Here is a 27,493-nt window from a genome sequence, read left to right on the forward strand (position 1 = left end):
GCATTAGCATACCCATTTAATTAGCGCCGCGCTTAAAGCATTCCCCCCTTTTAATCACCTCATTGTATTTACTCAGCCACTGGTAGCAGAAGGCTCTCATTTAAAAAAAAAAAAAAAAAAACAAAAACACAAAAAAACAGTGTAGCCGCTTTGTAAAAAAAGAGTAATGGTCTTTCTCAATATTGATAGACATGACTGCTTGTTCAGCTCTCTCTCGACTTTAGAACCGGTAATCTGTAATGTGGTATTTTTTAAGAATACTTTTTTGGAGGTTTTCATCCATTTATTTTCTGTATTATGGGTATTTTTTCCATTTCTATGCATCTATAATGCTCAATTATCTTATGTTAACTTGCCAACTCTATCCATAATGCTGCAAAATAAAGGTGTCATCCTCTTTTTATCTTTATCAGAACAAAACCATGCCATCTGATTTCCCTCTCTTTCTCTGTTGTCGGGCCTCCTTTTCAAAAATCAAACCATCAAGCAGGGGAGGGCGGCAGGGCGGTGGGGGTGCGATTGAAAAATTGGGAGCCTCTTTGAATGGCTTGCATTTACATTAATGAACTTGATTTGAATGGAGGTTCATATCAAGCCTCATAGATTCCGCACTGTGATTTTATTAATTGCAACAGAGGCGTCATTGTTTGTCGTTTTGACGCCAATTCAATTAAAATCCCATTTAGAGGGTAATAGATTAGGCAGTGTAAACTTTATGCGACGCTATGAAAGGGTCTGCTACCAAACCAACTGCTGTGTGTTTTCATGCACGTGCATTCACAGGCAGTACATGTATATCACTTGTGTGTGCGTGTGTGTGCGTGTGTGTGTGTGTGTGTGTGTGTGTGTGTGTGTGTGTGTGTTTTTTAAGTGTAATCACTGCCAGCATCTGTGCTGCTCGGCTCACTTTGATTCATAATTGGTCGTCTTTTGAAGAAATTAGTGGCTTGTAATTCCATACTTTTTAGTTTTGAATATCCACAGTAAAGATACGTAGGACCCACTTATGAAATAATTAGATTTATATAGTAGCCTTTTGTTGTAGTGGTTTTATTTTGTGTCTGTCGACTTTGAATGAAGTGTGTTTTTGGGGACTTTGTTTGCAGGTGTGGCAGACTGCTAACAGAGCTGTAGCGGAGTCAAAGTAGCGGCCTTTTTAATGAATGAACTGTATTGGTAATCAAATAAAACGCTGATACAGATAATCTACAAAATTGCCAAATATCGGCTCCGATAGTCGGCCAGGGTCGATAATCGGTCGACCCCTAGTAATGATACTACTTGTCGTTAGTGTTACAGCCCAGGTATATCATGTACTCCCCCGTGTTTCACTATCGGCAGCCTTTTCCCCTCCAACAAATGTTCTCTGCCGTACTTCCAGCACACCCTGTCTGAGGCACCTGTGCAGGAACTCCTGCCAATACAAATTCACCGTGTTTTTCCTCCTCTGCTACAAGTCTGCTAATTCACCCGGAGGAGTCGAGCAAAGTGCACACAGTCATTCCGAGGGAGTGTTTTGCATTAAAAATCCTTTTGAGCCGATGTAAGTTTGAGAAGAAGAGGAGGAGGGGAAGAAGAAGAAAAAAAAAAATCTGTCGTTAATAATGCACAACGTGAGACGGCACAGAGCAATATACATTTTTAATTACTAAAGTGACTAATATCTAGGTTTGGCTTTGAGGATTTTGTTCCATAAAATATGCATTTGTATTTTGTTCCCCCGCAGCCGAGTTGGATACACACACCTGAGCAGAGCCGAGGGCTTTTAGCAGAGACGAGGAAGTTCACTAACACATGTTCAGGTACTACGTGCAAATAAGTGAATGTGAATTTTATGAAGAGGAAAAGTAAGCCATGCATACCTAAATAACTTGTCAGGTTGTTGGAACTAGTCCTAATAACAGCCACACTCCACATGTCATCACATATACTCCTCTTTCTGACATCTTAAAGCAGCAAATGGGGTTCATTTTGTCTCCTTTCAAGTTCATACATTTTCTTTTTTCTTTTTTTTGTCCTCTTGTTGCCCAGAATCACATTTTTTTGTATTACCAAAGCAACACAAGACAATAAACACATTTAATAATGTCATGACAAAAAAGAAAGAAAAGCGTAAGGAGGATATTTCTCTCTTTTGGATACGAGAATAAGAAACCAAAAACAACTTGCTTTTTTCACGTCTTTAACCTTTAATTAACCAAATAATCCCTCTGACATTTGGAAAATCTAATTTTCAAGCAACTTGGGGTGCAGAGAGCACCATCACGAAAATGTAAAAAGCTGCAGAAAAACAACGAATGGCAATGTGCAAAAAGCAGAATGGGATCAATGGGATTTTTTTTTTTTAAGTGAGACTTCTTATAGGTAGTCTGGTATGCTAAACTTTTAAAATCAACACTAGACTTGCGCAAACTGGATTTAAAACACAACAGACCAGAATGTAGCACACTGGTGCTTAAAAAGGCTCCAAAAAAACAAATTTTTGCTTCTTTCTTGGACTTTCTTGAGGTGATACAGAGTACTTGTACACAATAGGGTGGCGAGAAGGGACCAAAAAAAGAGAATTTTGCTGTGTGCAAAGTTGTGTTTTTGTACATTTTCCATTTTGTCTGTGCATTAATTGGAGAGCCTTCCCTTTTTAGATGGAGTGCATTATTTATGATGCAGCCTCATACGCGCAGTCAGAAGGCATCCACACACACACACTCTCTCTCTCTCTCTCTCTCTCTCTCACTCACTCACTCACTCACTCACTCACTCACTCACACACACACACACACACACACACACACACACACACACGCACTTCCCTACCAAGACAACCGAGGCTCTCTTGACACCAACCTTGTCTCCAGAGTGAGCTGACGCGCGCCGATCCAGCCTTACCTTAGCGTTCCCTCCATAAATTAAAGTTAAATGAACACGAGCAAAAAGTAGCTGTGGCCTTTAAGTGGAAAAGTAAGTCATTAATCAATCATGTGTCTCGTCACTCCGCCCACACCCCCTCGTTTTGAAAAACCAATGTCCAAGGGAGAGCCGGCTCCTAACAGTTTTTACATCCCACATCTTGTGTTTTTACAAAGCTCTGCGCCGAGCCCAGAAGGGAGAGTCAACCTACCTCATTTTGAGCGAGTTTTGATAACTTATTCCATTTCACACAGTCCTAATTTTGATGTCGTATGCCGTTTCAGTGCACTTAGCTTCTCCTTTCTTTCACACAAACTCCCTGCATTACCGCGAGCTACTCTCTTCACAGACAAACCAGACAAAGACGAGAACCTTCCTGGCTGAAACTGTTAAACAGTGTCTCGTCCAACAGCAGAACGCAGCAGCGACAGGGAGGCTTTTCCCCACACGGGTTGATGCGTCCCGGTGGGGGAAAAGTGTTTACCACGACTTTTTCAAAGTTCAAGCGACGCAATATGATGTCAATTAAAGGTGACAAAAACTTTAACACTTCCATATGCAGCGGCAGCGCTTCAAAACCACAGAATCTGACTTTCGGAGTGGAACTATTAAGCACGTGCCAAAAAAATGTGCCAAATGTCCATATGTTTCATAAGGTGCACTTTTTTTTTTCTTCACTTTTCTTAGTGAGATTTGTCCTCAACAACCCCCAGACTTTCTTCATCAGTTAGTTTGTCAGAAAAGATGAAGGAAAAAAAGGGTTTTACTCCTCTGCCTTTTCTCCAATAATTTGTTTTGTTTGGTTTTTAATTATTTTTTTTTTATTTGAAAGAGGCCTGTGTTTTCTTCTTCTTCTTCTCCTGGCCTCTGCTGTAGTTTTTTTGCTTTTGCTTGGCTCCTGTTGGCAGATTTTTGGTCGCGTGTAAAACCTCCCGTCTGTTTCATCATCTCCTCATCGCATCCACTCCAAGGAACGTTTGCAGAGTTTTCTTCCAAAAACTGAGACATCCACCACTGTCTTGTTTCCCTCCCCCACTTTTCTGTGATAAACCTCACAACTCCACTTCTGGTCATTTTGAATGTAGCAGCTTCAGTATAAAGAGAACATGCTGCTCTGCAGAGACCAGAAAAGGCCACAACTATCTGGCTCATTTAAACCTTTCAAAAGCAGCTTAAGGAAACCAAAATGTGTTGCCGTCAAGTTCAGCAATGCTGGGCAACATATCAATATAAACCGATATCTTGTTATGAGACAAGATATCCTCTTAAATGTTGGATATCGTAATATGACAAGTGTTGTCTTTTCCTGGTTTTAAAGCCTGCGTTACAGTAGAGTGATGAACAGACTGTTCTATTATTTGTCTTTACCCACCCTAACCCTATTCGCATGGGAATAGTATTACCTGTTGACCTCAGGTCATTTATAACAATTATGGAGGTTGTCTCTGATCTTGATCCTGTGCGGGGAAAAAAAAAAATCCCCTGCAAAGGACCTACCATATTTGGACGAACCCCGAGGATATTGGTCCCCGTGTAAATTGACATGTCTGTGATTTGGCGGGTCATTTTTTTCCAATTTTGTTTCCTGTGTGCCTTTTTATCCCTTTCGCAAAGACGGATATGGGATGGCGGGGGGCTGTGGACGCCCCTTTCATGGCCAACCTAGTCTGGACCGCTGCCCGACCAGAGACCTCCGTCCCCGAGTCGACGCGCTCCCCACGGCTTCGTCCCATGGCTGACGGTGATGCTGTGTGGGCGCCGCCGCGGCTATGTACGAGGGCTGACGGTGATGTTGTGTGACTATAGCCCTATTCCACGTGGAATAAGGCTATAGTCACACAGCATAGTCACTATATCCACATTACTGATGGTTATTTATCACATATCTCATTGTTAATATTTTTTGAAAGCACCGTTAGTCACTACACACACTACATATATACATATACACTACAATATCGAGGCATTTGGTAAAAAATATCGTGATATTTGATATTCTAGTAAGGTGATTTTTCTGAGGTCTAGACATGGAGATGCGAGGTTTCTACTCAACAGCAGAAATTTTGGAAAAGAAAGAGACCTAAATCCAGCAAACATTAAGACGCCGAATGGTAGATGAAGTGACAGCTTGCACTAAAACCTGAATAAATCAAGAACCATAATGAAAGACATAGTCCAGAAACGCTCTGTCACCTCACATTTACCTCATTCTGATTAAAATGTTACTGTGGCAGCGTCCAGGACTGGCCCCAAGCAGTTAGTAAAGTTAATATGTTGAGCCAGTGGCGCCGGCAGGATTCAAATTCATTGTATGCACAAAAGAAGAAGGTTTACTGTGCCAGAAATCAGCTGTTTTTATAATATTCAATGTGTATGAGAAGAGTGAGGGAGGGAGAGAGCGAGGGAGAAAGGACAGGTGTCAGCAAGCCTGTAGGGAGATATGAATAACCTGATTTCTCTGTGTGTAAACATCATATCCTAAATATGATCAACAACGAGATAAGCCTCATAACCGCAGTGTTCATGCTCATGTTAACACGCACAAATCAAACACCATGCTCCGTCCGTGGGTTCAGCGATAGGCTACTCACCGTCCAGCAACCAGTTTATCTACGGGCCGAGTCATAAACACGAACGTTGGGATTAATAGTGGATGGGTTGTTGGTGAAATAACGTATAATTACTGAGAAAATGAATACTGTGAACAGAGCAGAGAGCAGAACTGTCTGCAGTCGGCTGGTGCTTCTTTGCACATTTACACATTGTTATCATTAGATAGTCTCACAGAAAAAAATGTACGCACAGTGTGTACAGGATTACGGCAGCCGGCGCCACTGTGTTGAGCTAATAGCAAAGTTGCCTATTAACAACTCCAGCAGACGCAGAGCAACATTAGCTTTAATGTTCATCACCTCTGCCACACTTCATCATTTATAACATACAGGAGTTACAGGATTGCTTCGTACATGCATGTCCCCGAACACTACGATTCTGACCTTTGACCTCCTCACCGCTGGCTCCTCGTAATCTCGACATTTTGTGGAATTTTCGCTCCTTCCTCTGCTGCGCACATTAGATCTTTTTCTGGATTCATCAGCTGAACAAAAAAAAGTCAGTCTATATTGAGATGATTTGTGCTCGCTGATCTGGCGGTGCTTCGCAGGGCTCGTAAAACAGGAAATAGCTCGGAGAGGAACCAGAGAGGATGAATTAGGCATTTCCTCCGAGCCGCTGTTAACCCTCGCTGTGCTGCTCGCAGGGCTTTGTCAGGACACAAATGTTTGTGTTGAATAAGTTAACCCTTGTGTTGTCTTCCCCTGTTGAACACTGTTTGGTTCTGGTATTTTTGACGTTTTTTTTAAAAATCTTTTCCCATGTTTTTGTCACTTTTCCTGATGTTTTTGAAGATTTTCCAGAATTTTTTTTTCACTTTTTTCAAAAAAATGTCAGCTTTCCCGATATTTTTGTCATTGTTTTCTGCTTTTTTGACATTTTTTTTCCTACATTTTTCAACATTCTATTATCAATTTTTCTGTACATGCTATAAAATTGAAGGAAACACCCAAATTCAGTGAAAGTATTGAACTGATCATTTATTTAACTTGTGAAGAGCGTTGTATGGAACCATCCACGTTCTTTAGTTAAAAAATTTGGTTTTTCTGATATAGAAACTTGTTTAAAACGGGTCAGATTAGACCCGAGGACAACAGGATAAGTTAACTCTACAACAGGAGGCTAACCTTGTGGTTGCCATGGTTTTTTGCTGCCGATATGTAGCTGATTAGCAGTGGTCATTCACATGCTCTTCATAGCTTTCATTGTCTGTTTCTCTTGGTCTGTTTTGGTGACGTCTGTGGTGTTTTCATAGAACAGAGCCCAGACTTGTCATTCCAAATGGAACGTGTACAAAGTTCACCTTGCAGAAAATCAGATATCACGATATTCTTAACCAAATACATCAATATCGATATTGTAGGGTTGACAATTGGTGCTTTCACAAAATGAGATCTTACATAAATAATTATCAAACGGTTTCTAGTGAAAGTATATATACTGACTATGTCTTCATGTGTAGGGCTGAACGATTTTTAAAAATAATCAAATTGCGATTTTTTTCCCCAAATACTGCGATTGCGATTCGATATTCGATTATTTTTTTAAGCTCTTTGTCTTCTGTATTATTCAACAAAGACAAACAATAAATCATTGTATAGTATGAACAACACACAATTACACACTAGACAGTTAAATAAGTAAAAACACATACATACATATTATATATATATATATATATACACACATACATATATACATATACACACACATATATACACATACATATATACATATACACACACACATATACTGTGTATATATATATATATATATATATATATATATATATATATATATATATATATATATATATATATATATATATATATATATATATATATATATATATATATATATATATATATATATATATATATATATATATATATATATACACACACACATATACATACACACATTTTTTTACAGTGCACAGAGAGGAGCTGCCTCCAGCCCCTCCCCCTCGTGAAGTTGCGTGCCGTGTGCATGACACAGTCAACACTGCACTAGCTCAGAGAGGCTATCGTTACGTTAGCTGCTGCTGGTCTTGCCGTGGGATTAACTGTACTAATAAAACCGTTGAAACACCGCGGCCACGCTGCTGTGAAAGCTCCCCGAACCGTCATTTATCAGTCTGGTTGTTACCCCTCTCAGTGGCAGCTCCTCCACTCATATCTTTATAACGGAGCTAACCGCTAACCGGAGCTAACCGCTAATCAGAGCTAGCTCGTTGCCGACCGAGCCTTCAGTTCTGCGTGCCTGTATCCATTAACTGCATGTATGGACTCGTGCCCGAGCAAAACCCTTCATTTTATTAAACTGGCTGTAAAAGATTTAAACTTCAAGTCAGAATTGTTTGAATGACAGAGATCAGCTCAAGGTACAGTGTAGCGTTAGCGTGCTAAGTTGATGCATTCTCTGCGTAGTGCAGACTGATTTGCTCTTGCGAGTCATCAAATCGAGACCAAATCGCAGCCTTTGTGATTAGGAAATCGCGTTTTAACATATCGCGATATTATCGCAAATGCAATTAATCGTTCAGCCCTATACATGTGTGCACAAAAACAGTGTGATGTTGAAACAAATCTGCAATTCTAACAATGATATTCTAACAGATTTTCTGAGAAAATGGAGTCAGTATGTGCTTATTATCAATTTAGACAACGTGATTGTATATCACGATATCTCCATATATGATTTCATTAGATATGATTCCATTGAAAAACATCCATACTTTCAGCTCGATAAAATCCGGCTGTGAAGACTTGTTAGGAAAGAAGACGAGCGTCCATAGGATGCTAAACCTATTAGCTTGTTAGCTGTTACCTTCTAGATTGATAGGAGTGAAAACACATTTGAAATATGGTATTTTTATATGAACACCTTTATGTGGCCAGATTTTTAGGAGGACTATGTGCCACGATGTTAGTTGTGATTGGATTGTTGATCGTTGATATAATACCCCTGCAAAGTTATTTCCTTCCGTTTTGACATATTCTTAATACATCGTGTGGAAATGTTATGTTTTTGTGTCATGCTGCAGAATTGTACTTAGAAAAAGACAAACTGTGATGTCATTGACACTTAATGACTTCATCTCAAGAAACAAACTTAATCACATAACAATCACATAATAACTTTGTCGTGAGTATGATGCAACAAAAATCCTCTTTCACGGCCCCCCCCAGACCCTTTGACCTCAGAAAGCTCCTGAAAGCTGAGCGGTTACAGTACGGAGGGATTTAGATTTCATTGGCTGATATTTTCCATTGAAGTTAGCACCTTGACTGCTTTCTGCGCGTGCAGCAGAGCAACACAGGTAAACACCACTCGACAAATACCAGACTGTAATCTTTACGTATTTAATCGCTGCAAAAGCAACGCAACTCCCCCCTGCACCTCCACTCTGTTTTTCTCCCTCTCTCTCCGAGAGGAAGAGGAGGAGCAGGAGGTGGCGGCGGCGGTGGAGGAGGAGGTGTGGTCCCTCCTGGCAGCCGAGGCCGCCGAAGATCTGTGACAGATGGGGCCGAGTCACAAAACTCACAGCCTCGGGCGGAATTTATCCCCCAGAACTTTCCAGATTTACCTGATCAGAGAAGTGTGTGTGTGTGTGTGTGTGTGTGTGTGTGTGTGTGTGTGTGTGTGTGTGTGTTTTCCAAGAATGTGCAAGAGGAAGCCTGGCCGCCTGTCATGGCTGACACAGAGCCCATCTGCCTCAAACCTGTGGCACCCTCAAATGCACCAAGAATCTTACTTTGAAACACACACACACACACACACACACACACACACACACACACACACACACACACACACAGAGGCTATAAAGGATGGAGCTTATGTGTCCCATATGTGATGCCACATTGAATATCCGGTCGAACTTGTCTTTGCCTTTCTTCCCATTCCTCCTCCGTCTCCATTTTAGTGGATGACGCTGTGCTGCCGAGATTCTTGCTCCTTTCCATCCTCTTGAAAAACACGGCTATGGCCGCCGATTCCGCAATTGCAAAAGGTTTCTGATCCTGCAAAACAACTGCTTGGCTGTTGCGTATAGCTCCCTGAGTGGGACATTAATTTTAAAACGGAGGTTCTTTGGTTTCCAGCGATGTTTTGGAGTTTCTTGTTAGAAGACAAATGAGATTTCTATTCCAAATGATGGTGGTTCCTTGTTTAAGTTCTTCAAGGAACTGACTGCATCTCTGAAGTAGTTTTCAGCTTATCAAAGCCCATTTGGATACTCTTTTGTAGATATTTTTCTTTCAGCGTGTTGTGTTATTGTCTCTCTGTCTTGCGGGTTTTCAGGACGTTGTTGACCGTCTGCTGTAGTCGCCTTCATTCAAACAATGTGACGTGATAAATCCTCTCAGCCAACAGTTGGTTTGGCTGCGCTGTATACAGGTTGTTGTTCCTCTTCTTTAACGTTTGTGAGTAGCTGCTTGAGACGCGCTCGCTCAAGCAGCGATTTTTTACGCCTTTTTTGTTTGTTTTTGCTTTTTCTAACGTTTTAAATTGTAAAATTTTTCTTCTACACATTTTCAGCACTTATTTCTACGTCCCATATTTTATGATATAATACAAAAATTGAAAACTGGTCAGTTTGACCCGAAGTCAACACAAGGGTTAAGAAACTCATTTTACTGCACTGTGTGAACAGTTAACTTCATTTAATAGTGTATGTTGTGTATTTTGGAGAGCCACGCTCGCTGCTGTTTCCAACCGTCGCCACAGGTGTCACTAAACCAAACCAAAAGGGAAATCATAACCATAATTTGTTTGCAAAAATTAAAACATCACAGTGACAGACATAAAACAATAAAGCTAAGTGGATTTGTGCAGGGAAAGAAGAAAGCCAAAGGGTTTATTCTCCCACCCCCTCCCCCCACCCCTCCCCATATGAAAAAGAGATTAAACATCAGACAACAATACAGAACAAAGAACAACATAGAAGAAACAATCCAATCAGAGATATCATGACGTTACAGACCTTTTAAAAGTTTGCAGCACTGTTAAATTCTCCTACAAAGAGCTGAACTTAAACGTTGCATGATTAGATATAGTTCCATAAAACCATTCTGGAACAAACTATAACCTAAAAAAATAGCTAATGGAAAGATACTTGTACATTCAAGGCTGATTTCCTTTTTCCAGTGAGGGGGGGGCGCTATGACCAAAAGTCAATTTCTGCCTATAAATGTCCTCAAGCCTGGACTCTTGTCAATTGTGAGAAATTTTGGACAATGTACACTAAAGTTACAACAACTTCTTCGTTCATCGATAAATGCTCAAAATGGCCGCCACGCCACGGCCACACCGTTGGACGAAAAGTTTAGCTTTTAATAAATTTTTTGAAGTCGATCTGATGAAATCTCTAGGAGGAGTTCGTTAAAGTGTAGCACCTTGACTTTTAGGCCTACTTCCTGTTGCCACTAGGGGGCACTATGACTTTAAGTAAATATCGTCCTTTATTTGTCCTCAGGGTTGGACTCTTATGAATCCTAAAACGTTTCAGGCCAGTTGGACAACGTACACTCAAGTTACACCCACTTCTGTTTCAATGGCGAATTGCACAAAATGGCCACCCCGCCACGGCCACGCCCTATGACAAAAAGTTTTTCTTTTAATAACTTCATCTCTAAGTCACTGTTCCATTATCTTTAATGTGACTATTATTGCCACTGTTCATCACACCCCCAACCGGCCCGTCAGACACAGCCTACCAAGAGTCTGGGTCTGCCGAGGTTTCTTCCTAAAAGGGAGTTTCTCCTCGCTATTGCTAATGCTTGCTCTTGAGGGAATTACTGGAATTGTTGGGGTTTTGGAATTTATAGAGTGTGGTCTAGACCTACTCTATCTGTAAAGTGTCTCGAGATAACTCTGTTATGATTTGATACTGTAAATAAAACTGAATTGAATTAAGGTCTTAAGATGGAACAGACCGAATTTAAAGTTGATCGGATGAAATCTCTAGGAGGAGTTTGTTAAAGTACGACGTGGAAATGGCTAAAATCGCACAAATTTCTAACTTTCAATTCAAATTGGCGGACTTCCTGTTGGGTTTAGGGTATGGCTTCCAATGAGCTTTTCTGTACATCTTGACAGGTTACATATGTGTACCAAGTTTCGTGAGTCGTGTTAAACGTACTGCTAGCGAGCCATTTTTGCGTGCCTATTCCCGAAACCCTTAAAATACGTTGTTGTGGACCAAGAAGCTGGTTAAACCTGATTTAACCAAAAAGGCCTCAGATTGAGCTGACCGGAGAGACAAAGGAATCGTGGCCTGTATGTAAACTCCAAAGCCTGGTTAATTCAGTCCCAGCCAGAAGGGACAAGCCTCACAGCTGGCAGGAAGTCAAAGAACTACAGGATTGTAGTCTTCAAACTTTCAAGAGTTTTGAGTCTTCCTATTGGTTCAGCTGGACCATAAACTCAGCATGAAGTCTTGACCTATAAATAAGCCTGATCACCCAAAATCCTGTTGTCTTCACTTGTAACTCACGTAGCTGACAGGAGGCGCGCAAGCGCTTGTGCTGAACTTCCATTTTCTTGAGAAAGTGGATTTAATTTCGGTGGATCCTTGAAAACGCACCAGTGTTTTCATATCTGCAGTGAGAAGGAAACAACGTTTTTCTTCTCCAAGTCGACTAAACTTGCCCCCCTTGCTGCCTTTTTGGAGGGAAGTTTCTCCGTGGCCGCTGACGAGCGCCAGCGACCCGCTCTGTTTGATTTCTGTGGAAATCTATGGACAGGAACAAACGGACTGAACACACCCGTAAGAAGGCTTACGTCTGGGCAGAGATAAGTAGTGTGTTTTATTAATGAGCAAAGGGTTTGCTACCACTTGTTGCCATTAATGTGATCTATGATTTTAATTATGTACTGGTCTATACGTGATTATTAATCTTTTTCTGTGAATGTATCAGTGATCACGATACTGTTGATTATGTTGTGTTAAGTAGCTTGGTATCCTGTAATCGCTACCTGCTAAGTCACTCCTTTCACGGAGTTTAGTTACTGTCCGCAAGATAATCGCGGTAAATCAGCTGTTAGCCACTAGAGTGGTTATAGTGGCCGTTTCCCTCGATAAGTCAAAAGTTTCAGTCTGTCCTAACTACACGTGTGGTCCGACCTGAGGGGCTGAGGGGGGCTGGTCATTTTCGATAACTAAGATCAGAGTGCCTCTTTTCTTTACACTTCTTCTCTACTCTTCTTTTACTAATTATATACACACACACACACACACACAGACAAGCTAGCCACGTAGCTCCCAAGCTAGCCACGTAGCTCCCGAGCTAGCACTGCTAGCTTAACCACGTGGAATCGGCTTACGTTTGTACAGAGCTAACACAGGAACTACCATGCCGGCTAAGCGTGCGCATTGCCTAGCAACCCCCCCCCGGCTTCTTCAGCCCTTCCTCGTGCACCCAGCACCACTACCGCCCTCTTGAGGCTAAATAGTTATGTGCAGCTCACCGGAGCAGCCATTTTGGTAGTTGCCTGTTAGAACTACATCTCGACACCGCCCCTCCTCTTTCACTCACTCTCTCTCACACACACACACACACACACAGACACAGACGTGTCCATGCTGCTTTGTTTTTGCTTTGTTTTTGGTTGTGATATTGTAAAAAGGTATATAAGTTTATTATTGAAGGATTATTGATTAGCTACTGATAATTGTGAAGTTAATAAATGTTATTATACTTAATTAGCAGTTGCTTGTGATTATTTGTGTACTTGTTGTAATAATTGCTGGCTGAACAGGTCCGTGCTCCTTTTTAAAGGATTTTCACAGAAATGAGACTGTTCCACAGTTTGATTATTGGTCCCTGACTTGCAGGGTGGTGCCCCGTTTTGATTGTTTGTCGATTTGATAAAGTTATTAATAACCATATTCATAACTTTATTAATATTGATAAAACATCTTTGATAATTTGCCAATGATCAAATCTGTACCCTACGGGGATCCAACAACGTACATTTTCACCAGAAATGATGCAACTGAGAGTTGTTGAATATGTTAAGCCCCTCAAAAAGGTGATTCATTTGCCGGAAGAAAGGAAAGGAAGAATTCCTTCAGTTTCAATAGGGCCTTTGGCGCTCAGGCCCTAAATATGCACAATATAACTGCTCACCAATAAGAAAAGAGCGACTGATGGTTGCTGGTCTAGGTTGCCGTGTTGATGAAAGTTGTTTCCTCCGGTGAACTTTGAGACTCCTGTGTTGTGCAATAATTAAATTCGACAGATGAGGAGTCGCGACTTGTGGGGCCTCTAATTGGGGGAACAAAGGTGTGTTGTTGTGGCGGCGGCTGTGAGAGGCAGTGATGGTGTGTGTGTGTGTGTATGTGCCTGCGTGCGGGGAGGGGCGTCCAATTTCGGCTCCTTTTTCCGAGCCGTCCACTTTTTTAGCGCCCGCTTCATTCTGTAATTAACACCTGCCTCTTCAGTATGGCAGAGTGACGGTGCTGCGCCAAAATGCCTTGAGCCAGCGCGCGCAAGCGTGTGGTTGTGCGCGCGTGTGTGTGTGTGAGTGAGTGACACACAGAGCAGACTTAAGTTAGGAGAGAGATTGACAGTCTTATCATTAGTTGTTCTGCCAACATGTGTGTATAAATATGTAACCAGTGCTGCTGGTGCCGTCAGGCCGGAGAAACAAAGAATGTGTGAGTGAAGACACTTCCCAGAGCAAACCGTGTGGGGTTGTTACCTGCTGAACATGGCATGAATCATGGTTATGAAACTTAAATGTCAGCATTAAAACTAACTAGCTTTACCTACAGTTAACTCTGGTCCGCATGGCTCTGCAGTAACTTCTTTTAACGCATTAGTCTCCCCTCCCACCGCCCACACTTTACTCCTGTTTTCCCATATTTACGTGTTCTAGCAATGGTCACCATTAAACCCACATTTTTAGCTTCAAAGTGTCCCCTAAGAAACCTATTTCTTAAATTAAATGAAGAAAAAACGGAGGTGGTTGTTTTTGGAGCAAAAGAGGAACAATTGAAAGTCAGCGCTCAGCTTCAAACGACAATGTTAAAAACAACAGACAAAGCCAGAAATCTTGGTGTAGTCATGGACTCAGACCTGAATTTTAAAAGCCACATTAACATAATTAAAAAATCTGCCTATTATCACCTTAAAAATATATCAAGGGTTAAAGGACTTATGTCTCAGCAGGATCTGGAAAAACTTGTGTCTTTGCAGGTCTCCCTAAAAAATCAATCAGACAGCTGCAGCTGATTCAGAACGCTGCTGCTCGAGTCCTCACTAAAACCAAGAAAGTGGATCACATCACTCCAGTACTGAAGTCTCTACACTGGCTTCCAGTGCCTCAAAGAATTGATTTCAAAATACTTTTACTGGTTTATAAATCACTAAATGGTTTAGGGCCAAAATACATTCCTGATCTGCTACTACACTATGACCCACCCAGACCTCTCAGGTGGTCTGGGACAGGTCTACTTGTTGTCCCCAGAGTCAGAACTAAACAGGGGGAAGCAGCATTCAGTTTTTATGCTCCACATATCTGGAACAAACTCCCAGAAACCTGTAGGTCCGCTGCAACTCTGTTCTTTTAAATCTAAGCTAAAGACCTATCTTTTTGATGTTGCTTTTCTTTAAATAATCTATTTTATTAACTTTAATTTCTTATACTGCACTGTAACTTTTATTCTTATACGGCACTATCAATTTTATTCTTGTCTTTTAATGTTTTTAATTTGTTTATTAATGTTTTTAAATTGTTTTTAATTGTCTTCTAACTGCTCTTTAATGTTTTATGTAAAGCACTTTGAATTGCCCTGTTGCTGAAATGTGCTATACAAATAAAGCTGCCTTGCCTTGCCTTGCCTATTGGATAGTTTGTAGTGTGTGTGTGTGTGTGTGTGTGTGTGTGTGTGTGTGTGTGTGTGTGTGGCATGGGACGCAGAAAAAGCACATACGATGAATGTGATGCTAAAAAAAACGCTATCTAGTCTTGCGTGTGTTGGCGCAGAGCAGCATGTGTTTCCTTTGATCGGAGTGTGTGTGTGTGTGTGTGTGTGTGTGTGTGTGTGTGTGTGTGTGTGTGTGTGTGTGTGTGTGTGTGTGTGTTCAGTTTTTAAGGCTCTGGGGAGTGAGAGAGAGATGGGAGGGGTTTAGCTTGTACATGTGTGTATAATAACGTGTGTTTGTGGCACAAGATGGCACATGTATCGTCCCTTTCTTTTTGAAGAATTTGATTTCTGTTGTGATCGTGTGTGTGTGTGTGTGTGTGTGTGTATGTTTTGAGTATGTGTATACATTTTTGGCTGAATTTGAAGCTTTAATCCCCCCGAAAATGTTATTGCATTTACACAAAACTCAAGGTGCATGCAGGTATATGGATCATATCTGTCTCGCCTAAACGTGTCCCGAGATGATGAAGGCTCATTACTGCAACGACTCCAGTGATGATAATAACATTAAAATGCACTCTAAATAATAATAAATATTCATTATTTATGTTTAATCTGATCCAAAATTCCCTTTCAAGTCATTGTGGGTCAAGTTCTTCCCAGACAGAAAGGGAAATATGTATTGAAGAAACAATTAAAATAGAATCGATAACAAATCAAATGTGAATAAAACTGAATTATACTCGAGGATTAAATATGTCAACCACAAAGAAACAGAAAGATGTAAACCGGATGTGTACGAGTGAGTGTAAATACACAGATTTAAAATATATATATTTATATTTTTACACGTGAAGGTGTAACAATCACAGAGGATACTCGTGTGTGTGTGTGTGTGTGTGTGTGTGTGTGTGTGTGTGTGTGTGTGTGTGTGTGTGTGTGTGTGTGTGTGTGTGTGTGTGTGTGTGTGTGTGTGTGTGTGTGTGTCCCTGTGTCCCTGCAGGACAGGGTTTATGATTTTACTCTCTGTATTAATAGCCTTAGCTGAGGTTATGCGGGCCCTTGGGTGCCTGGTAAAAAACTGTCCTCCCACACAATTGAGCATAGAGCCGTAATGTAGCCCCGGGCTCACCTACCCACAGCCACCTAATGCATGCTGGGTATTCACATGTGAAAAACACCAGAGTGGGGGAATGGTACTGGGAGGCTGCTTTCACTTTGTGTCCTCATGTGTCATGTACTGTGTGACGGGAAGCACTCACTGTAGCTGTTGTAACTTTTAATATTTTGCCTCTGATCTGTAAGTTGCCTTTAGTGTTGTTTATTTAGGGGGGTGTCATTGTCATGTCGTTTTAAAAATGATATTCATTGTTGCACTTTTTGGGAACATTACCTGAGTTACATGTGCATTTGGATGCACACATAATAATTGTGATGTGTTGGGGTTGAACAGGTTGCAAATTTTTGCACGTGTGGTTGTAGATATTGCGAATTTGCCCTTGTTTAGGTAAAGAGAATAACATGTCAGGATCATATGTGTAGAAACACACACAAGTACAGCATTGTTGAAATAAAATTTAGGATGCTGTGCATTCTACATATTTCTCAGGGTTTTCGTGGGGTCTTAAAAAGTCTAAAATATCTAAATCAAAATGTTAGGCCTTAAAAAGTCTTTAGTTCGCTGAAGTATTGTCTTTTAGCTCTTAAATTATTGCCAAGAGGTCTTAGTTTTCCTACTTGAATGTCATCTTTTTCATTCCGCTAGAACAAATATAATTCGCTGTATTACTACAAATGAGACAATCAGCTTTCATGTTATTGTCGCGAGTCTCTTTCAGACATAAAATAGATTTTATTCTTCAGCTTTGGGGACGTGCAAGTTTAGACATACAAAAAAAGGGATTTTAGGGCTTGGTTGATGTTGTGATAAAGGGCTTAAATGTCACTCATAATGGTCATAAAGGTCTCAAAAAGTCTTAAATTTGACTTGGTGAAACCTGCAGAACCTCTGTTTATAGTTTATGTAAATGAAATTTTCAGGATAAAAAAACCTGTTTAAATCAGAAGGTCTATACAGTTCTTTCCTACAGTAGATTTTTTATTGTGTTCACAAACATACAAAAGGGCCCTCATTCATCATTCAGATTACACTAATTGGAAGAAATATTTTCAAATTAGACACATTTATAGAAACTGTAAAACTAAACTAAAAAAGCTGTAATGAATTGATTGATGCAGACTTGTCATGAAGGCTACACCTGTCGACAGGACTTGAAAAGCCTTCAAACGCATCTTGAGTTGTGCTTTGTTTTTTGGCACACACCCACTCAACGCACACACACACAGTTTGTTTTTCATTCTTCACTGAGACGGGGGGGCCTGATGGCCTTTAAAAAGCAACACAATGTTTGATTTAATGCTGCTCATCACTTCATTGGCAGTTGCTGTCACTCGTTTTTAAAGGATCAAAAAATCTCTTGGACTAGAACTCAAATTATTCTTAGAGAAGTCGGACGGTGGTCAGTTGAACTTCTTTCTTTCATTGTGAAGAATTTATTTTTGATCGTCATTTAAATGTTGGACTGCTTCAAAGTTTTTCCTGTTCAGTCTTTCACTGTTAATGATCCACCTTCCACAAACCTCTCCGGGTGAAGAAGTCACGTCTCTGGTCTGCATTGGCTCCGAATCGCCCAAAGTTACCGCCGCTTTCTAGAAGTGGGGAGGGGGTTCAGTGCGATTTTTTTGTTTGTTTTTTGACCAGGGGCTGCTGAAAAGGGGAAAAACCAAAAAGAGCCTCGCAAATCTGACTTTCAGGAGTTTGGAAACTGGCCAACTTCATCAGAAATGACCAGAAAAAGAAAAGCTCAGACAGTTTCATATGGAAAAAGACACATTCTGGTGAACTGCACACTTAAAATAAAGGCCTGTGCAAATATTGAAAGTATCCCTGAGCCAAATATCCCTCAGACACATTTATATATATATATATGTATATGTGTATATATATATATATATATATATATATATATATATATATATATATATATATATATATATATATATATATATATATATATATGTATATGTGTATATGTGTATATGTATATGTGTATATGTGTATATGTATATATATGTATATGTATATGTATATATATGTATATGTGTATATGTATATATATGTATATGTGTATATGTATATATATGTATATGTGTATATGTATATATATATATATATATATATATATATATATATATATATATATATATATATATATATATATATATATATATATATATATATATATATATATATATATATATGTATATGTATGTGTGTGTATATATATATATATATATATATATATATATATATATATATATATATATATATGGCATTCCCCTGTTACTTATCCAGATCTCAGTGGTTAACATGGGGGCAGTTGGCAGCGTATCTTTAGTCACCCTCACTCCATCTCTCCCTCCCAAACCCCTCCCATCACACATGATGGAGTGTAAAGGCTCTGAACACCCGGGTGATGGTGATCTGTTGGCTGAAAAAAACGGATAGAGAAAAAAGAAAGATGAGGAACGAGTGAGGAGAGGATTGAGATACAAGAGTAGGGCTGGGTACCGAATGCAATACTTTTTAGGCACCGACCGAATTGCCTTTTCACTATAAATTCAAAATATGTCTCTATAGTATGGAAAAATGCCTCATCATTCAGTACTACATTTCAATCCCTAATGAGTAAATCTCATAAGTGTCAGAGAGCCAATAAGTACGCTGCACGCTTCTACCAAGATCTAATAATGTCTGTGATTGGCTGTCTAATGTTACACTTCGTAGAGACATGCAGGAAGAACTCTACGTTACACAGAGATGGGGCTCACGTAGTGGGAGCTGGAACATACATAAAAAAAGATTTGTGCCATAATGTTGTAATTTTTTTTTAAGGGATTTTATAAAATCGGTATCGACAAAAGTATCGTTGAGGAACCGGTATCAAAGTCACATTATTGACATCGGTACCGGTACATTTTTGAACAATACACAGCCCTAAACAATAAAGAGAGATGGAGATGGACGGCAAGAGAGGCAAATTAGGGAAAAAAGTGAGGAGGATACAGACAGAGAGAGAGAAGTGTGTGGCGGACATGTTGGCGGTCACGCTCTGCTGTCACCTTTCTTTTTGACCGGAATTCATCCTCCCCTGGCGAGTTTCTCCCATCTGTTCCTCCACCGAGCAAAAAAACTCTGCAGCTCCCACTGCTGCACGCTGCTTCCCCCACACGACAGACCAAACCCAACCCCAACAATAAAAAAAACATTTTTTAGCAGGACTGTTAATATTAAATGGACGTTTGTTTGGCAGCTTCGATAAATCCGCTGCATGAAAAATATTGAATCAAACACGGTTTGTTTTTTTTCTCAACCTGGACCCTATTTTACTATGTTTTTGTGTGTAAGTGACTGATGGGAACAACAATCTTTGACATTGGTCCAGTATTAAGCATGAACGCTGTAACCAGCGATGTAACCCTATGGGGCAAATGTGCATTGTCAATTCTGTGCACTAAAAGTTCTGTTTTTGCTGCTGACCGACTCAGATTAATATTCTAAGTGTCTGACAACATTATGGAAAGGATCCCTACAGAGATAGACCTTTAAAACCTCTTTGAGACCGTTCTGTTTAACCAGAAACAGCTCTGAGGTTACTAGCGCTAAACCCACCAGACTCCATTTAAAAAAAAAAAAAAAAAATACTTTAGTGTCTATAAAGCCAACATATTTTCACATGTAAATCGTTAAACTATGTGTTTATTTCTACCAAAACTAGAGTTGTGATGGTTGGAAAACTGGAAAAACGACCTAAAACAGCTTTTCATGGTTTTATTTTGTTTCTGTCGACTTTGAATGAAGTGTGTTTTACGATGTTAAAATGACTGTTTATTTACATGGAGTCTGGTGGGTTTAGCGAACACAATTTTGCGGGTGTTTCTATGTTTTTAAAAAGGATCTTACTGTTTAACAGAAAGGTCAACCTCCTTAGAAATCCTTTACATAATGTTGTCAGACACTTAATGTCAGTGGCAAAAAACATAACTTTTGTAGAAGCTGCACAAATTAATAATAATAATAATTAACTTACATTGTAGCATGTTTTTCTGACTGCCGACTGCAGCGATCTCTCTTAATACTGGACTAGGGTTGTGCCGATGGACGATATCATTGTGATGGCCGACATCACGATGGAGAGCCACCATCGTGATTGATTGATATTTTTGTTGCATCTCTTTTTGGTGTTGTAATTTGTAGACGGCCCTAAGCACTCGTCTTACTGCAGGTAGCAGAAGCAGAGAGTAGAAGTCAGCAGGCAAGTGTAATTTACATACACTTCTGGTGTACTTACAAACTTCCCAATCCATTGTTTTATGCGTGCTTTAACCTATTTGTACTACGGTAGACGTTTGGTATCATTTCGGGCATTATTAGTGGGGTAATGTTAAGAGACACTTTGGATCCATTAGCCCCTGCGCTAAGCTATTCAGCTGATAACGCTACTCTACGCTAACTCTCCCAATGTTTGACCCTGGTGAAAAAAGCTTCTGGGGGAGTGTTTGGCTCGAGGTCATGGTGCAAAGGACCCTAGGGTGACATTACTCCGAACCATCACTTTAAACTCAGTAATGATGGTATGTTAGGTTATTACTGTCGCTCCGTTGAAGGCAAACGTCCCACTGTACTGTCGTTACACAGATCAGGACATCTGATTGACTTTACTGCACCGTAGTTAAGTGAAAGTAGGTCAAGTTGTAAAACCTACCAGCAGGGCACCATTTACAGAGGGCATTTAAATGTATCTCTAATCGTTTCTATGTTAACTGTTGTCCCATAGTAGTAGAAAAAAATAAAAATATATTTTATTTTTATATTTTTAGTTTATGTAAAGTTCCCCCGCCCCTCACGATGCTTTACTGTAAACATTGTCAACTGCCAATTTAGGGGACATCGCCCAACCCTATACTGGACCAATGTCAAAGGTTGTTGTTCCCATCAGTCACTTGGACACAAACACATAGGAACATAGGAACATGTGGTCCAGGTTGGAAACAAGGCCCTTTAAGTATTGAGCACTAGCTTGTATTTATGTATTAATGGTTTCATCCCAAACTCAATGACAAATCGTCTGCTTGTTTTTGTGAACATTTTTGAAAATCCCTCCACCAAAGAAGAACAATCTCCTTTTAATTTCACAGCTTTAAAGGAAGTGATGGCTTTAAACATCACTGGGGGGGGGGGAGGAGTCATCCTTGTGTTTTTTTTCCCCCCTTTCTATCTGCTAAAGACATCTTACTGAAGGAGCGTTTTTGTATTAACTTTTTAAATTCCAATTACAAAGAAGGTTTTAAAGATCTCTCGGTGGAGTTTGACTTAGAGTCCGTGTTTGATCTCCCGGCCTCCGCTGGGACCTCTGCCTCTTCCCCCTCTCCTCTCCTCTCCTCTCCTGCCTCTTCACCTTCTCTAGAACTCTTTTTCACCCATTCAATCTTCTTCACCCTGTGTCTTTCCCCTCTTCCTTCCTTCCTATTTCACCTCTTCTATCTCTTTTTCTTTGGCCTCATTCCTGTTTTTCCTCCCTTCCCTTTGTTCTTTGTTTCTCTCCCCTTTCATGGCCTTCCTTTGTTCCCTTCTTTTGACATCTTTCCTTTCTTCCTCTTCGGTCTACTTCTTCTTTTTGCTTTCTTCGTCCCCCTGTTCACCTACCCCCCTCTTTCTCCTCCCTTCATCCTCTTCTTTTCTTCTTCCTCAAGCCCCTACTTCATATCTATCCTCTCTTGCTACTTCCTCCTCTTCTCTCTAATCCCTTTCCTTCTTCCTCCCCCTCCTCTCATCATACTCTGCCTTTGTGTCTACAACTTCCTCTTCCTCCCATCCCCTTCTCCATTTTGTCCATCTTTATCTTTCTCCCCCTCATCTGCCTCTTCTTCCCTTTTCTTCCTCTTCTGCTCTCACTCATCCTAGCTTTCCTTTTATCCTCGTCCCCATCTGCCTCGTCTACCTCATTCTACTCATCTTCTGTTTACGCTCTCCATGCTACCTTTTCCTCCCCCGTCTTTCCCTTCTCTCTTTTTCTTTTCTACTCCCCATCCTTTCTACTTGTTCTCCTCCTCTTCCTTCCTTTCCTCTTTCCTTTCCTCTTTCTCCTCTTTCTGCAATCGGTCTCCACGGTATCCGCCTCACCCTGGATATACAAGTGGTATAAAGGGACAAGAATAAGGTGTGTGTGTGTGTGTGTGTGTGTGTGTGTGTGTGTGTGTGTGTGTGTGTGTGTGTGTGTGTGGTGTCTAATGTGTGCGCACGCTGTGTGTCTGTGTCTAATGTGTATGCATGCTGTTTGTGTGTGTGTTGTGTCTAGTGTGTGTGTGTGTGTGTGTGTGTGTGCTGTGTCTAGTGTGTGTGTGTGCGCTGTGTGTGTGTGTTCGGCAATCCTCCAGTGTCTGCTCAAAGCTCCCTTTGTGGCTGGAATAACAGCAGGCGACAGCTTACACCTTGCTGAATACCTTCACTAACAGTGTGTCGACAGTATAACGTGTGTGTCGGTGGGTGTGTGCATGTGCGCGTGTGTGTGAGACAGCAAATCTGAGGCTACCTCCCTACCTATTCGACTTAATAAAGGAGTGTCTCGGTAACCATTACCCCCACAGCCATGCAGAACAAATTACATTTAATGGGGTTTCTTTGCCCCCACAGTCGTTTTCACCGTTCACTTAAAAATTTCAATTTAGTGCTTAATGCTAAGGTTTCCTTCAATGTATTATAGAGCAATATTATACCAATTACGGCGCGCGCGAACATTAAATTAAATGCATTAGCACAATATTGGAGAGAAAAGGCAGCCGTTTGAAACAAGTTCTGTTCCAAAGCGATGCAGGCAAATGAACCGGGATATGAAAGCCGCGCAAAGAGGCTTGACATCGAAATGCAATTATGGTTGTTGTCTTACAGTTTTTTATCTGTGCTGAATCATTTACTTTTTTTTTGTATTCCATATGGATTCTGTGGAGCCAACACTGTCTTCATTTAACACGGAGCGAATCACTGAATGAATACGGAGTCAGAGTGTGGAGGCTCTATCGGGATCATCTGAGATTAGAGTTCACAGGAGGGAGGGGAACTTTAACCCCGGCCTGATTAGTGGACACATTTTGGTCCTGCTCCTGTGCTTTAGTGGCTGTTGATGTACTAGCACATTTATAGGTTTTAAAGAGAGTTATTGTAGTTTTACACACAGTATGTTTTTACGGGTATATGTACCATATACTAAGGGTTTCCCCCAGTGTATTGCAAGCCTTGTGGCCCACTGGGCCTAAATTGCCCCCCACCAGGCCTAAGCCACTGGGAATTATTTCAGTTGGAGACTTTAAAATCTAGCACTGACTTAACAGGAGGAGGATAATGTATGGAATCTGTCTGACAGTTTTTTTTTTATTCAGAATTTTGCAAAAGTACAATGTAAGTTATTGGGCAATTGCGCACCTTCAATTTACGTCCACACAAGTTCTTGTTTTGCCGGTGACAGACTCAGATTATTGTGCTAAGTGTCTGACAACATTATGGAAAGGATTTCTAAGGAGGTCGACCTTTCTGTTAAAGAGTAAGATCCTTTTTTTAAACATAAAAACATCTGTCAAATTGCAATCGCTAAAGCCACCAGACTCCATGTAAATAGACAATCATTTTAACATCATAAAATACACTTCATTCAAAATCAGCAGAAACTAAATAAAACTATTGGGTCGTATTTCCACTTTTTCAACCTTTTCTTGGTTTTGTTGAAATAAACACAGTTTACCAATTTACATGTGAAAATATGTTGGCTCTATACACATTAAAAGTATAGTTTTTTAATGTGTATAGTTTTTTTTAAATGGAGTCTGGTGGGTTTAGCGCTAGTGACCTCAGAGCTGTTTCTGGTTAAACAGGTCTCAAAGAGGTTTATCTCTGTAGGGATCCTTTCCATAATGTTGTCAGACACTAGGAATATTAATCTGAGTCTGGCAAAAACAGAACTTTTAGTGGCCGAATATAGGGTTACCTTGCAGCCCGGTTTGCGACTGCCAACTGCAGCGTTCTCGCTTAATGCTGGACCAATTTCAAAGATTGTTGTTTCCAATCAGTCACTTACACACAAAAACATAAGGAAAAAAGGTCCAGGTTGAAAACCCCCAAAATGACCCTTTCAAACCAGCAGGAAAGCATCATGTCCATAATTCTCCAGGGATTGTCTCAAAGGCCACGTGTGCGAGGGGAGGAACCAACGATTACAGCGGCGGAAGCGGTGAGGGTAAAGACAGAGGAGGAAAGAAGAAAAAAAAACAGATGGCGGGATGGGGACCAAGTCGGGGACCGGTCACGTGACGGGGCGGCGTGCCACGGAACTTCCTGCGCACTTTCCCTCTCTGTCGCAGCAGTTGGTGTCACTACTCTCACCGTCTGCGTGAATTTCGAAGGCCCCGGCTGAACAGATTGGCCAGTCGGCGAAGGATCATTCTTGCTAATCTCCCACCGGCTGCCTCGACCACACTCACATACACTGTCTCTCTTTCTTTTCATTCCTCTGTGCAGACTTCTCCTCCAAACTGTGTCGAGGGAGGGCTGAGGATTTAGAAAACATGTCATCGTGAGCTCCGTTCCAAACCAAGCTATCCACCGTTCGGGGGGGGGGGGAGAAATGAAATACCTACTCTTACAAAATAATGCTTTGAAGGTTTTGAACATCTTAAAGGGATATTCCATCACATGTATGTATGTGAGTGTAGTCGGAACCTGGACTCCCTTGTGCTACTTAAGTAGAGGTTTCTGTTCATGTATGTTGTGTATTATTCTGCTGTCAAATGCATGAACAACTTCCCTAAATCATACATTTAAATGGGTAACATTTCACTTGAATTGTCATTTATTAGAAGGATTATTAATTAGGTGAGGTTTTTTACAATCAGGTTACCTTAATTAACGGTCTTAAAAGTCTTAAAAATGTCTTAAATACAATATTTGAAAATGAAGTCCCTATAAGTCTTTTTGTGTTGTCCTTTCATAAGATTAACCCCATCATTATTTTGTCACAAAGCATGTATGTATCGAGTAACAATAAAATGTTGTATTAAGTTCAAGTATTTAGTAAACAATTATTTTGCCTAAAATTCATTCTGATATTCCTTTATATCCTATATACTTTTCCAGTATGTTAATGAAATTAATATTAAATTTCATTCTAAATGGTGTTAAAAAAGTCTTAAGTTTTAAATTTAACTTGTGGAAACCTGGGTGTACCTTGTACAATAGAATCCATAAAATCTAGTATTGCACTGCTTTACAGCTGCATTTACAATGAACTAGATTCGACATACAATGAAGTCAAATACTTTCCTCTTCTGTCCACACAATGACTCCTGTTTCCATCTCTCTGTGCTTTCCTTCAGCATCCTTCCTGCGTCCAGCCTTGTGTGTGTGTGTGTGTGTGTGTGTGTGTGTGTGTGTGTGTGTGTGTGTGTGTGTGTGTGTGTGTGTGTGTGTGTGTGTGTGTGTGTGTGTGTGTGTGTGTGTGTGTGTGTGTGTGTGTGTGTGTGCGTCCGTCCGTCCGTCCGTCCGAGCATGAAAGTGCTCATTCCTCGATCATCTCTGCAGCCCGCAGCGTTCTGCTCAGTCCCTCCATCGCCATGATGGACTTAAGGGTCACGATTCACTTCCTCCTGGAAACTCGCCTTTATTGAGACAGGAGTTTTAAGATGGTGAGTACACACACACACTCATGTACACAAAAGATTACATTTAGTGGTATATGTTTGAGGGTAAGTGTGGTTTATGTATGACTATTGCTTACAGATGTACAAATATTAAAGTCAGACTATATGTTTTGAAAATCTTAACAGAATTATTACTTTTAACTAATGTAATGCATCTTTCCCTCTGTTTTAATTCAACTCATGACAGGGACGCTAAATTGGGACAACATTTTGATGGAAAGTGTGTTGCCAGCACACACAAACAATGTTATTATACAAAGATAAAATACAGCAAATAAACCACGGAAAAGTAGTCCCATGCATCGAGAAATGCAGTACAATCAGAGAAAGATTATTTTGGGTTATTATAGTATATATAAAATCAAGATGAAAGATGTATTTTGTTAGGAAAACGTCACTCTTTGAGGTTTAAACGGGTTAGCCAGAGTACTTGAGCCGTGCGACGCCAACAGCTAATGACTCCATAAACTCAGACGCAACGTCGCTGCTCTTCTCCGCCTCAAACAGCATCTCTCTCATGAATTTAATAAGAATCGCAGTAAAACTCAGTAAAGCTCAGTCGCACTGCTGTGTGACATTGCTGTGTGAGCTCTTTTGAGTCTTTACAAGGAAAATTCTCCCATTAAAGGGCCACTCTGTCATTTCTCTCAAAAGAATGAATAAGAAATGGGCCGAGAACCGTGCAACATATCCGTGCTCTTCTTTTGTAACGCAAGGGGCTGTTCCTTTCTAAAGGACAGCTCTGATAATGGGTTTTCAATTCCAAAAACTATTAGAGACAAACTTCATTTTATTTTTAGTCAAACATTTTCCACTTGAAACAGCACTCACAAGATGATATATTCTAGAGCTTTGCATCCAGAGTCGTCATATACACAAAAAAAGGGCAAAATGGTAAACAATCACACACAAACACACAGACACATCTGATCTTTTTAAAAGTCAAGTTTTCTACCCCAGTACATTTGCGGTCATCACACGTCTTGTTTATAGTTTTTTTGGCACATGTCTGAAAGTGATCGTTTTGCATCAAAATCACGTTTCAGGCTTTGGGCTCCTGCTTGAATTCCAAAATCTGCACAGTTACAAGGAACAAGAGCACGGGTCAAAGTAACAGATTAGACTTAGTGTTTTTTTTTTTACCAAAATGCAAATAAAATTCATGTCGCTGACCTACAGTAAAGTAGAAAACAACCAGCATGAGGAGAAATCAAAAAATCATTTGTACTTTCAGAACATCATTTATTAATGCAGAGTTATTTTTTCTTTATAAAACCCCCCGACAAATCG

The 27,493-nt window shown here is 40.4% G+C and overlaps 2 long non-coding RNA genes across 2 annotated transcripts in view; both read left to right on the plus strand.

Annotated features, from left to right (window-relative positions):
* Window positions 1-25,961, plus strand: part of LOC114551229 (uncharacterized) — an 85,707-nt gene extending 59,746 nt beyond the window's left edge. Inside the window, exons 3-4 of the long non-coding RNA XR_003691880.1 lie at window positions 1,727-1,802; window positions 25,880-25,961. This is a non-coding gene — a long non-coding RNA (uncharacterized LOC114551229). The remainder of the gene's footprint in view (window positions 1-1,726; window positions 1,803-25,879) is intronic.
* Window positions 25,962-26,041: 80 nt separating this feature from the next.
* LOC114551109 (uncharacterized) overlaps window positions 26,042-27,493 on the plus strand; it is a 126,297-nt gene continuing 124,845 nt past the window's right edge. Inside the window, exon 1 of the long non-coding RNA XR_003691850.1 lies at window positions 26,042-26,188. This is a non-coding gene — a long non-coding RNA (uncharacterized LOC114551109). The remainder of the gene's footprint in view (window positions 26,189-27,493) is intronic.

Source organism: Perca flavescens, chromosome 24 (genome assembly GCF_004354835.1).
Source record: "Perca flavescens isolate YP-PL-M2 chromosome 24, PFLA_1.0, whole genome shotgun sequence".
Classification (NCBI taxonomy): Eukaryota; Metazoa; Chordata; class Actinopteri; order Perciformes; family Percidae; genus Perca; species Perca flavescens.